Raw genomic sequence first — 12,240 nt, forward strand, 5'->3', positions numbered from 1 at the left:
CTTGTTGACAGTGGGAAAGACTACAACTTGGGATTCTCTCTTGAGGGCACACAAGACCGTATGGCTGTGTCTGGAGTGGCACTGTCTTCATCTGTCTGCGGGCAGGGGTGATTTGGTCTGTGGGGTGTGCTCAGCAGCTGGAGGGTGGTGTCTTTTGCTGGTGGGCTGTCAGTGCAGTCATGAAATCAGTACTGGCTGGTACACCCATGGGGATACTTCTTTTAAGGCTGTCGCGAGTTGTATCCTGTGGTCTCTTTTGCCTCTGTTCGGGAGCAGTTGTGTCCCTTGAATTCTTAATGGAGTGTCCTGTGCGTGCCTGCACCCATCGTGAACACAGCGCAGGCCTCCAAGGGTGGTGCAGGATTGCCGTTCCAAGAACGGGTGGAGACAGTGCTTCTCTGGGTCCTCATCGGCACCTACGGGTGTTTCTCTTTCTTCTTTTCTTTCCATGATCTAAGATCGATACTACGGTGACGATAACTGAATAAAATATATGTATAAAGGGTAGGCCTATGCCTAGTTGCGAACGATCCAGTCAGTCGAAACGACCAGCTCAACGTTTGTACTGCAAAGATAACATGTTGTACGATAGTTAAAGGCAGTTCTTTTGTTTTTATAGGCTTTCTCCGACTGGTTGCACCATGTGGCGAAAGGTTCGTCTGCTCATTCTTTTCAACGTCAGTTTTGTCGACGTTTGAAACAGCAAGGGTGCCAGCGGGTAAATGCGAACGGGCAAGTCTAATTGCGAACGATGGCTTTGGGTACATGTACACAATTAAAACAGAAGCAGGTCTTTAACTCATTACACATAACATATTATTGGAACATCGCACCAGACTGTTGTATTGTTCGTTTTGATCACACATGCACACAAACACACAAACCGACATTCAAACACACACACCCCACACTGCACACATACACACCCTTATGATAGTGCTCAGCAACTGTGCATCATCTTTCGCAAATCGACTCACGTCAAAATATCCTATGTTCTAATTGCAAACGACACTATTTTGCAGATTCCTGTTAAAAACTGACGTTCTGATCTATCACTGACCAATATGCTTTCTTAAATTCTCGATCCCAGCACTGATAATGCGGATTCAACAAATCCGATAAAAACAACTATTTTAAACTGTGTCAAAGTTCATGTCCTACAACTTGCTTCCCTTGATTTTAGGATTTTGAGGGCACGTTTGCAACCATGGTCGGCAGTGGTGCGCGAAGAGAAGAAAGAGTGCGGAAATAGCCAGAAATAGCTGATATTTGACTCCGTCAGTCGTGGTTCTTGGAAATCGATATTCATTAAGGTATTACTGAGAAAAAGGTCGAAGCAGACGATAGATTATAAAATGCAACCGTTACGAACGCTGTTAACAATTACCCATATACCTACCCTACTAAACACCTCAGTGGATGGTCACTTCCAACAACTGGTGTATTACTGGAGAAAAATGAAAATAAAAAAGGGGGTGGGGTCAGCAGTTAAATATCAGCATTTGGCAGTCATATTGTGATATGGTATGCCGCGTTCCAGACTGAGGCGGGCGAGAATTCCAGTGCTGGACGGACAAATAACTTGTGGGCTATACCAGTTCCTGCTGGTCTGGGAGCTATTAAGTTCCTCAGTCCTCAAGAACCTATTATTATTATTAGCATTTACGCCTAATCTTAAAAACAAGCCCTAGGCGTTTACAAATAGAACACACATATATACGTAAATATCAAAAAGGAGCAGTGAACACAAATAATATACCAAACATCATTAAAACTTATTCAGCCCCACCCCAGATGCACACATACACCCACAATACACACAAGCACACGCGCACGCACACACACAAGTCATAGCACACAATCGTGTGTACACAATCAAAAACACTACCAACAAATTCTGAAACTATCAATACTCACTCGAGTCATTCATAAAATAGCCATTTTAGTTCATACTGGAAAGGGATGAGCTGTTGAGAATTAACCAGGAGGGGAATGGGTGGGTCTTCAGACTGGATTTGAAAGATTGCAGCAAAGATGAGTGACGGAGAGGCTGAGGAAGTTGATTCCAAAGAAAGGGGGCTTGGAATGAAAAACGACGTTCGCCATATGTTTTGGTTCGAGCAGGGGGGTTCCTAGGCATACGGGTGTCAGGAGAATAGCGGTGTTGGCGTGAGGGTATGTAAGGATGAACGAGATCAGAAAGATACTGTGGACCAGAAGCCTCAATGGACTTGAAACAAAGAGAGACGATTTTGTAAATAATTCTTTCTTGTACTGGGAGCCAGTGTAAACCATGAAGGAGAGGAGAGACGTGATCCAATTTACAGGAACGAAAGACAAGACGAGCTGCATGGTTCTGGACTTTCTGACGCCTAGCAGGGTTTTGTTTGCCTTGGAGCAGTTGTTCTCCACTGCACTTCTTACAACTGAGGTATTTCTTTTCCCAGTTGTTACTCTGAGGTATTTTATGGACTTCACTGACGTTTGCATTATGTAGCCATGCATTTCCTAAGTATGCTCCCGTGATTTCCTGCTTCTTGTCACAAGTAAGAGTCAGTGTTGCATGGATCACCATGTCCCAGCTCTTCTCCCACGGCAGGTCTGCTGTATATGAATGTGGCCCTGGGGCGCTGCTACAGCTTTGTCAGTACATTGCCGTATCATTGGGCCTTGGCAAACAGGCGCAGTCAGTGCTTTCGATGCCAGCTTCTCGGCCAGGGAGATCAATGGTGTAGTTACGTAAAAACTTGAGGCACGGCCGGGCTGCCGCGACGTGGAACCGCGCCCGGTTTATCGATTCGAGTCATCCGAATGCCGTACTAGAAGCAGTGCGATTTCCCAGTCAAACTAAGTTTCGGGGCCGGGACTGAGAAAGGTCGAGACCGGGATTCGAACCCAGACCATGCTCACGCCTTGCGCGCGGACACTGCTGTATGGCTCCTCGTCAGTGTCAGTGTCTGACGGAGAGAGAGGGAGAGGTGGAGAGAGAGAAAAGATAAGACAAGACAAGACAAATAGTTTATTGACTGACTTAAGCCTTGCTTATATCAGAGGAGGAGGGGGAAATGGGGAAATCAAAAGCACCAAAACATATGTAAAATGTTCTTCCACACTCTCCGATACACACATACGCGCACACACTGAGACGTTCACAAAATGGATGTGGACATGGACAAACTGGTTTCCCATTTACACATCTTGGAACATGTGGACACCAGCCCAGGAGATTGGAAATAAACAGACAATTAACACTAAATTATTTAACTGATAGATCTAAATTTTGAAATTGTGATAAATGTATCGAGCAATATCGATCTGTCATATATTTGCGGTCGTTAAGAATTGTCATTTGTTGTTTATTATTTTGATCTTGTGCAAATTTCAGAGGAAGATATTTTGATCATATTGCTTCATTTGAATGACAGCTAAAGAGAAAGTGAAATTCATCATCAGTATGTCGTTTACATAAAGGGCAACGCAAGTCCACAGGAAGGTTTGCGGAATAGCGAAATTTATGGATTCTTATATCAGTAATACCTAATATGAATCTGATGTTGATGTCCCTTAATGCCTTATTCTTAATGCACTCGAAATACGGTTCTAGTGAAAATTCAAACTTAAATTTTCTGCATACAGAATATCGCTTGTGTTCCTGGATCCTACCACACCACCCTTGTTTCCAACAGTCAATTAATCGCTCTTTGAAGACACGTAAAAACCAGGTTACATTTTGTACACCTTCGTATGCCATACATAACCAAATGCATATATGGCAAGTAAGATGCGAATATCTGATGCCCAGCATTTCTTATTGTTACTGTCTAGATTTACAAACATAAGGTAAGCTTTCTTAGGCAACCTTTCAGCTGTCATTCTTGAAAGGCGCAAACAGTATCGGATGGCATTTGTTTTTGCGTCTATATGTAATGATACTCTTCCAGTTTCACCTTAAACCATGTCATTTGGCGATCTTTTTATTTTATTTTTTTTCCCGAACGAATGTGTGGGCTTTTTCGGAATGGAATGTATCTAAGGTTCCCCGTATTTCAGATTCCTTACAACATAACAGGTTTAATTTGGGAATCAAACATGATGAAAAAGATACCAGGAGTGACATCCCCTAATTTCCACAAGGTTCTGAATATTGCAACTATACCTAATTTTGCCTTTGCAACCTGTTCTTTCATAGTGAGCCAGAAACGAGTAGTTAACCAAACACCTGTTGTATGAGTTAACAGTTTTCAGTTCAACCCAATTATAATACCATTTTTCGTGGTTTGAAATGTAGCCCCCATTTCTGAATACAATTATAGTAGATTTATCTAAATTAACTGATAGATCAAGAGTTTCAGCATTTTTTCTCAGTAAGTCTAACTGATGCTGAAGGCCTCTCACAGTGTATGATAACAAGGCAACATCATCTGCAAACAGATTAATAAACAATTTAATGATGTCAGGATGGATCTGTACACCATTGTGAATTATGTCAAGTAATAATTCATCTATAAGCATTGAAAACAGTAGGGTACTTGTAATTTCACCTTGTTTCAAACCTTTCCAACAGAAAAAGAAATCTGTGAGACCTGCGCCATTGTCACATCTTACATATGCTTGTATCACTTTGTACATTTTGGATGGCCTTTAACATTCTGCCACATATTCGATTTTCAATCAAAACTGGCCAAAATTTAGCATGGGAAATTAAATCAAAGGCTTGGGAAAAGTCAATAAATACAACATACAGTTTTTTGTTACATGCTGGATGTTTCTGGACAACAGCAAATAAAGTAAAAACATGATCGATAGTGCTACGATCTTTTCTGAACCCCACGTGTTCTTCCCCAATGATAATTATTATCTTCAACTGATCCACTTAACCAGTCGTTTATTAAGAATATAACTATAATAAAGCTTACTACATATATTTAAGAGGGGTATTCCTATGTAATTGTTACGGTCATCAGAGTTGCCGAAGTGGTTGTATGATTACTTGTGTTCATGAATCTGGATACTATTGTCTTGATTAAAAAACGAAATTGAAAAGATTTTCTAAATATGGTAATATCCAAGCAGCTAAATGTATACATATCTCTGGAATCAGGCTGTATGGACCACCAGCCTTGTTGCGTTTCAGATGATAAATTGATTCAAGAATTTCTTCACAGTTTATACCAGAGTTCAAATCAATCAGCTCTTGAGTTTCGTTATGGTAAGAAATATTGTCAATATGAACTGATGTTTGTGGCTCTAGCGCTGTTTCGAAAACATTAACAAATGCCTCTGCCACTCGTCTTTTGAAATGTTTCCTTATCTGTTCTTTGATCTATGTCTGACATTTTTCAGAGTGGGCCAAAATAGTTTAGGGTCTTCTGTAGCATCCATTAGCTTACTTTTAAGATGAGATTTATACAGATCTGATTTTTATTATATCAAGTCATTATATTATAGTTCTTCAGCTCTACTGATGTATTGATTTATTTTTTCTTTTGATCGTTCTTGTCTCAGGATCCAAAGTAATCGTTTCACATTTCGTTTTGTTTCCCTGCACTCCCTGTCAAACCACGGTTGTTTTTGTTCCCTATTACCCTATTTTAATAGTTTTGTCATACATCTTGATCCTGTTTCGAAGCATTATTGAATATATTTATCGAAGCATCTACAATTCAGTTATATTCAATTGTTCTCCGGCTTCTTCCAAAGCAGTTGCAAAGTCTGGTTGCATGAGATTGCCTTCAATTATACTGCAGTAGTCATTATTCCTATTATTTTTTTTCAATAGAATAACTGTTCTCTCGAGGTTCCTTTCCATAATTGTTGCACAACAATATAAAAACTACAGGCATGTGCTAAGAATCTATTCTTTCCTCTACAAACATGTCGTGTACTGAATTCATGAATAACGTATAGATCTGGAGACTGCAGAATAGTCTATTACACTGCAGCCGTGTTTGGAAATGGAAGTAAGCTTACCTGCTCTGTCTCTCTGGCTCGGTTGTGCCGTTTACAATACATAAATGAAATTGTGAACCCAGTTCAAGGAATAGTTTACCAAAGTAATTTTGTTCTTTATCTTGTGAATCCCTCGTGGTCACATCCAAATGGTTTGATTCACGGTGTGATGTTATAAAATACTCAACATAATTTATATGGCAGATTTGCGTATTTCCGGTGCAGGCATTAACATCTCCGCAAATAATAATGGGAACATCTCCTATTTTTTCTGCCACATGTAGCAAACATGATTCTAAAGCAGAAATACCATTTTCAAAACATGACAAAATATACAAAAGTGACTGTGGAGATGCTACATAAACACAAATTTGAATCACATCGATTAGAGTCTTGAATAATTCTTTGGATGGTCTCAGCATGTTCCAAGTTTCAATGTCATGGTCAGTTTTCTTCACCAACTGGTGCGACAAGTAAAATCACTCCGCCCGATTTTCGACTTGCTTTGGAGAGTCTGATTGCAGGACAATTACATTGTACAAAATTATTGAAGACATCTGGGGTAAAATGTCCTCCAGTGAACGTTTCTTAGAAACAAACAAAATCAAATGTGTTGATGTATAAAATAAAATCAGGGTCAGATAACTCAGAAGTCATGCCGCACACATTGTAAGAGAGGAATGAAACAGTTCCATTTGAAGGAAGACAGTCTGGGCTGTGGCCGAGTCCCTATTGTCTTTCACTTGTCATTCTTTTTCTTGTCAATGATCTTGCATTCTTTACCTGGGTTTTTGCTGGTCCATTGTTACACGTCTGCTTCTTTACCTTGTCTGTATTGAGTTTGATCTGTTCTGGGGTTTCTCTTGCTGGCCTGCGGAAGATTGTGTGGTTAGTCTGGGTGGCAGCGACGACAATCTTTTGGGGTCCTGGGGTCCTCTTGTCGCACGAGTCGTGATGATGTGCAGATGCCACCTCACTGTAGAGCTGGTCTGCAGCCACTGTGGGAACAGGGCCTTTGAGATCTGGAGTAGGGGCAGCCTCCAGGAGTGACAGCCTTCTGTCCGACAGAGTGAGATCAAGTGGGCAGGGGGGCAAGGGGTGGGGTGTGTGTGTGCTGAGTGGTGTGCTTTTGTCTCTTCCAAAAGGGACGGAAAGGGTTTGTGAAGCCGGGTTAACCACTGGTGCCTCCATCGTAGTGATAAAATCGTCTGGAAGGGCAACACGAACACTCTGCTTGCCTGCCGTAGTTTCGAGGACAAGGGTAGCGGGTGTTGGGTGTGGGCTCTCTCTGCTCCTGTGGATTCGACACTGGGCTTGAAACTAGCCGTTATCAGTGTTTCCGGTTTCTGTGACAGTTCACGAAAGTCAACAATGCACGAACGTCACATCTGACTTAGGGACGTGTCTGATTTTTCGGCGTCCAGTAGTTCAGCTGCTCTTCTGCACTTCCTGTCTTGTCCAGGGTAATGAAAGAGTGATTGAGAGAGAGATGACTGTCAATAACGTTACGTTTTCACCTCTGTTCGTTCACTGCAATTGCCCGGGTCATATATTTTGGCATTTTGTCTTTCAGTGCACGCACACATAATTTAATTAACTTGACACACGTCGGCGTTTCCGGTTTCTGTGACAGTTCACGAAAGTCAACTGAGGTTAATTGTAACCCTATAAATCATGGTTTTCATACAGTGATTTTTCATGTACAAGAAATTTAACTTTCATTATTACTTTTAAAAAGAAAAGAAAAAGAAAAAAGAAAAAGTTTCACTGTTGTCTCTTTATATGTGTCGCGGATTATTGTCTCCCTTGTTCCAGTCGAACATTGACCAAAGTTCGCTGTACAACATCGCCTCCCTCGGAAGGATTGCGGTGGAAGCAAAATACTCCTCTATAATTTTTTCTCCCCAAACCGTTTTCCTCTCATCAATAGACTTCGAGTTTCAACCAAATCAATCTATGTCACTCACACTCCTTATTTACTTTAACTCATTTAATGTGAAGTTTCTGGAGACTCCGACGGACTCAGTGGTGGCATTCAGTTTAGTTGACATCCAGCTCAGTGGTGAGAATGGTTTCATGTTAAGTTTCACCGGGCCTTGCAAACTTTGCAGGAAATCATTTTCTTTCAAACAACACATGGTTGGTTCATACTATCATATCATCTTAAGTGATGGCTGGTGCTCTCTCTCTCTCTCTCTCTCTCTCTCTCTCTCTCTCAGTCATCCGACCACTCTTTCTCATTTACATATTTTATTTGTTTAGCCATCACCATTTTCAACGAAATGCTCCTGGTGGTATGTATTGTGTTTGCTTGATTTGTATTGCACACTGATGCTCACAACTGAACTGTCAAGTGCTGTTCTCTCTCTCCACCTCTCACTGGCAGGTGTCTCTGCATGCCTCTCTCTGTGTCTCCCTCCCTCACTCCTCTCTCAGTCTCGCTCAATATATCAATCAATCTGTCTTATCATTTGTATGAAATGGACGGTTTAACTCTCACTTGCTAGATTGACTCATCAGTTTTCGATAGAAAATTCTTTTAAGGCTGTTATGCCTCCGCCACATTTTGTATCTGTTTTCCGTGAATGTCTGTCGTCTTGCTAGTTCAGTGTAGTTGTAGGGTGTTATTGTTCTGATGCATCAAGTGCCGGGTGTGGTTGGGAGACTAGGAGGTGGACGGTGTTTTCCAAATACCTGCTTTTGGTAACTGGCCTTGAACTGTAGAATAGACCGTATATTGGGCGGAACGGACTGGATGAGAAAACGCAATTGCATATATATATATATATATATATATATATATATATATATATATATATAAAACTCCTATTCATTGTCAGTATACATATATACCTTCCTATTTACCAGTAATCGTTCCAGTCCTATCAAAGTTTATTTCATCACTCTTTGCTTCAAATGGCTGAATCGCCTTGGTCAACCACGGTCAGTCTGGCGCCAGACTCACATATGTCCAACTATTCATGATCGATTGGCCCTCTATAACTGAAAAATATCGACGAAATATTTTCTAGCATCCACTGAGCTGAAGCTGATGTTCCCTTTCATGCAAACTTCACGATTGCTATGCAAATGCATAACCATCACTGCTCTTGCCTTGTAATGTGCTCATAAGGCTACAGCGTCCTCCAGCGTAGCAACGTACTGTGGCTTTGCTGTCACTGTGATACAATGAATGTCGACAGCTTCACTTTTCGCAGTTATGAGGTATCCCCAAGCTTTTACGACCCCATCGCTGACGAAAGCTTGACTTCTGAGATCCTCTCACCTACTTTCAATCCACTCTTTACCAGCAGCCCCCACACTGATCAAAGCAAGACATTGTCTGCCTCAACAGAGTCAGGGTCGCCATAAACCTTCACTAACACAACAGGTGAAATGTTAAAAAACAAAGAAGTCAGTCTCCTCCATCTTTGAACTTTCTGAGAAGAAAAATCTGCGATAAACTGCCAGAAGGTGGAAAAGAAGACAGCTGAGCTCGAAACAGCCATCCATTGTATCAAACCCGACGTTGTCTGTGGCTGTGAGTCATGGTTGAGTAAGGATACTAAATCCAGCAAAGTCTTCCCAGATGACTACCATGTGTAAGGAAAAACAGGAAAACCACCGCTATGGGCAGAGGTTTCTTCATACTGGTGCGCAGAGATATTGTTTCATCTGCTGAGGATGAACTGTCTTCCGGATTGGAAGTTGTCTGGGTGAAGATCAAACAGAAGGGTAGTAAGGACGTCTTGATAGGCTCGTTCTACATGCCACAACGCCAGAAGGACATCCAGGAACTGAGGAAATCGCTTGAGAAAGCAGCCCCTGAGAGAAGACCAAGACAGCTGATACTCTGTGGTGACTTCAACTGCCCAGATGTGAACTGGGAAAACGGCACCACCATACCAGGAGCCCCTCAACGCCAAGTGCAATAGACTCTTGTGAATGTCACAGAGACAGCCCAGCTCACCCAAGTCCATGCAGAGCCCACGAGAGAAAACAATTTACTAGACTTGGTCTTCACAACAAATCCGACCTTGGTGAAGAACTCCTCATCCGTCCCTGGTGTCTCTGACCACGCCACAGTTGTAACAGACATTGACTCAAAAGTTTACTACCATCGTCAACGTAGAAGGAAGGTCCACCTGTTCATACGCGCTGACTGGGATGGCCTGAACGCTGACCTGATTGGTATGAAGGATGAGGTCAGAGAACTCTACAACCAAGGGTCTGTTGTGGAAACCATGTGAAAAGCATTCAGAGGCACCATTACAAAAGCCACAAACTCCCATGTACCATCCAAGCTCAGCAGTGGAAGGAAGAACTTGCCATGGCTGAACAAAAGGCTGAAGACACTCCCATGACAGAAAAGGTGCCACTTCGCCAGGGCAAAGAAGACAACTGGACAAATTTCAAATTTGTCCAGCGGGAGTGCAGGACAGATGAGGAAAGCAGAGAGAGACTACATCAGCAACACCATCACTGAAGGCCTAAGCACCAACAACAGCAAGCCATTCTGGCAGTACATCAGGAGTCGGAGGCAGGACAGCCTAGTTGGAAGAAGAATAGCCCACTGATCAGCGACACCAAGGCAAAAGCAGAAATACCCACTGACCAGTTCAAGAGCGTCTTCACTCAAGATGATGAGGGTACAACCAAGCACCCGGACAAACCAACAGCTGACGATATACCCAACATTACCATCGAAACAGAAGGTGTACTGAATCTGTTGAAGGAACTAAACCCGACCAAGGTTTGCAGACCAGACTGCATACCAAACCTTATCTTGATGTGCAGAGATCATTGCACAGGCCCTGTGGAACAGCTTCTAACGATTAATTGACTAAGGAGATCCGCCGCAGGAGGATTGGCGCAGTGCAAACATCTTATGCACCTTTAAGAAAGTGGACAAGCACTTGTCCGAAAATTACAGACCCATCTCCCTTACATCAGTCTCCTGCATACTGTTGGAACACATTATTTGCTACCATCTGCATACATTCTTCAAGGAGCATAACACCTTGACTCCCCTAAACCATGGCTTCAGAGCAGGACATTCCTGTGAGACCCAGCTCTTAACCACCATACAAGACCTCTTCTCTTCTTTCGACAAAGGCGTCCAAGTAAACGTGGGTATACTGGATTTCAGCATGGCCATTGACACCGTGCCACACAAGAAACTGCTTCATAAGCTGTCCCACTATGGCGTCAATAGGCCCTGTACATTGCTAGATCCAGAATTTCCTTGCAAATCGCACCATGAAGGTTGTCTTGGATGGTGGGGAATCACGAGAAGTTGCAGATGACTCTGGCGTCCCGCAGGGTACAGTGCTCGGCCTTTTGCTGTTCTTAATTCATATAAACGACCTGCCAGTAGCAGTTAAATCCCAAGTGCGCCTTTTCGCAGATAACTGCTTACTGTGCCGCCAGATAAGGACCTTCGCTGATCATCTTGCTCTCCAGGGGCACCCGAAACAACTTGAAAAGCGGGCAAAAGACTTTCGGCATGCACTTCAGTGCAAACTGAGAAGTGTTATACCATCACAATCGAGACCGAAGAAGACTGATTTTTTTCTACAATGTCTGTGGCGAAATACTACAGCAAGTCAGTACAAACCCCTATCTTGGAGTGATGATATCTGACGACCTAAAGTGGCACTCTCACGTCACTAGGATCACCAAAAAAGCAAATTCCACCCTCGGCTTTTTGCGACGAAACTTGCGACACTGCCCTCAAACCTGTAGGAAGACTGCATATACAGCACTCGTGCAATCCATTCTCGAGTTTGCGGCAATAGTATGGGACCCCTACCACTATAAGGTGATGTAGACACGCCGGATTGAAAGAATACAACATCGAGCAGCACATTTCATCAAAGGAGACTACAGAAGTAAAGATCGAACCTGGCTGTGTCTCAGCTAAGCTGAAGGATCTACAGATTCCTAGCCTGCAAGAGAGTCGACAAGACCTCCATCTCTTTTTCCTAAAACGAGTGGTTGAGGGGTCGGTGCCAGCTATACCACCTGGCCAGTTCATCAAAGAACAAGCAAGAAACAGGCGCCACATCCAGCCTAGACGCTCTGCTGACTTTGTCTCCAGCAGCATTGTGGAGAGGTCAGCTAGGAAGAGCAACAGAACACTAGAAGTCCCAGAAACGAGAACAAAACAATTTAAGAACTCGTTCTTTATTAGAACAGCTGAAGACTGGGACAATCTAAACGACGACCAGCTGCTGGCAAGGGTGCAGGACCACCATCATAGTGGCAGCAGCATGCGCGCTGTGTAGAAGC

This window comes from Babylonia areolata, chromosome 18 (genome assembly GCF_041734735.1).
Source record: "Babylonia areolata isolate BAREFJ2019XMU chromosome 18, ASM4173473v1, whole genome shotgun sequence".
Lineage (NCBI taxonomy): Eukaryota > Metazoa > Mollusca > Gastropoda > Neogastropoda > Buccinidae > Babylonia > Babylonia areolata.